The sequence below is a fragment of the Notothenia coriiceps genome, unplaced genomic scaffold (assembly GCF_000735185.1).
Source record: "Notothenia coriiceps isolate Sejong01 unplaced genomic scaffold, NC01 NC01_scaffold00019000, whole genome shotgun sequence".
In the NCBI taxonomy this organism is placed as follows: Eukaryota; Metazoa; Chordata; class Actinopteri; order Perciformes; family Nototheniidae; genus Notothenia; species Notothenia coriiceps.
In genome coordinates this window covers 1,761,313-1,762,610 of record NW_011351701.1, presented here as the reverse complement: position 1 = coordinate 1,762,610, position 1,298 = coordinate 1,761,313, and positions in this window count along the sequence as shown.

Genomic DNA, 1,298 nt, shown 5'->3' with positions numbered 1-1,298 from the left:
ATAATATATTATAATAACATCTTTACTTGAGTAGAAGTGCTAATACCACACTGTAAAAATACTCAATTTCAATTAAAAGTACTGCATCGAGAATGGTAAAAGTATTTAAGTACGATTAGGAAAATGAACATGTGTAAAAATACCAATTGCAGAAAAACCTTTTAAAATATTCTAAAGCAGCATGTCTTCACATTTAAGAAGATGGAAATGTGAAATATGTTTCAACAAAAAACTTCTTGCTGCCAATAAATTATTAGTTAACCGACTCGTGGTTTTAGTTACTTTAATATAATGTTGGATGGTTTGATCTAGATAAAAAATAATCATATTTTATACGTTTTTCCAAAGCATTGTGTGTCAAAATCTGAGTTTATAAAGCAACTAGTAAATACATCTTTGAAATAAATGTAGTGCAGTAAAAGTACAACATTGGCTTCCAAAATGTAGCAGACTAGTTTAAAGTAAAGATGGACCTTTATTGATCCCCCGAGGGGGAAATTCAGTTTTCCACTAAGTTGTTTTGTACACATGCACATGCTTCTTATGTGGTACATACCTGCACACACAGTTGTGTTTTGTGTGCACACATGCACATACAGATACAAATACACACAGTTATATATTCACACATGCACATGCACAAAGTAGTATAAAATGAATACTTGGGTAGAGTACAAGTTTCTCAAATGTGTATTCAAGCTCAGTACTTGAGTAAATATACTTTCATAAGACACAAGATCAATTGATCTCCTAAAAAAGGATGTTCTGGTAAAACAAAACTGATAAAAGCATATGATTTGGGTGGGGTATTGTGTCTTTCTTGCAAGGGGTTTGTAGCCAAAAACAAGAACTGTTTTATTTTTATGCTCAATCGTTTTCATGTTAAAATCGTATTCCTAAAGTACAAATATTAACTAAAGTAGAGAAACCGTACATCAAGTCTCTCTGAAATGTGATAGAGTGGAAGTAAACCAGTATAAAATGCAGTACTCCACTGGAGTGCATTATGAGAGTGTGCGAGGGCGTGTGCTGTTATTAGGCTTTCACTCACTGGACATTTAACAGTTTTAATGACACATGGCGGTCCCTGTACGCTCGAACCACCTGGGTCCAGGAGCGTCTGCCAATCACTCTGACATGTCTTACCCTCCGGCAGTAATGCTGATATTGTCACCTTGGGGTGGACAAAAGTGTTTGCTCAAGCTGCTGTTACTGAGGAGTTTCCTACGTGCCTTTTCCCAGAATACCCAAGCAGGCAGTTAATTTGCGATGACATTCTTAGCTGCGACGTGGGGGGG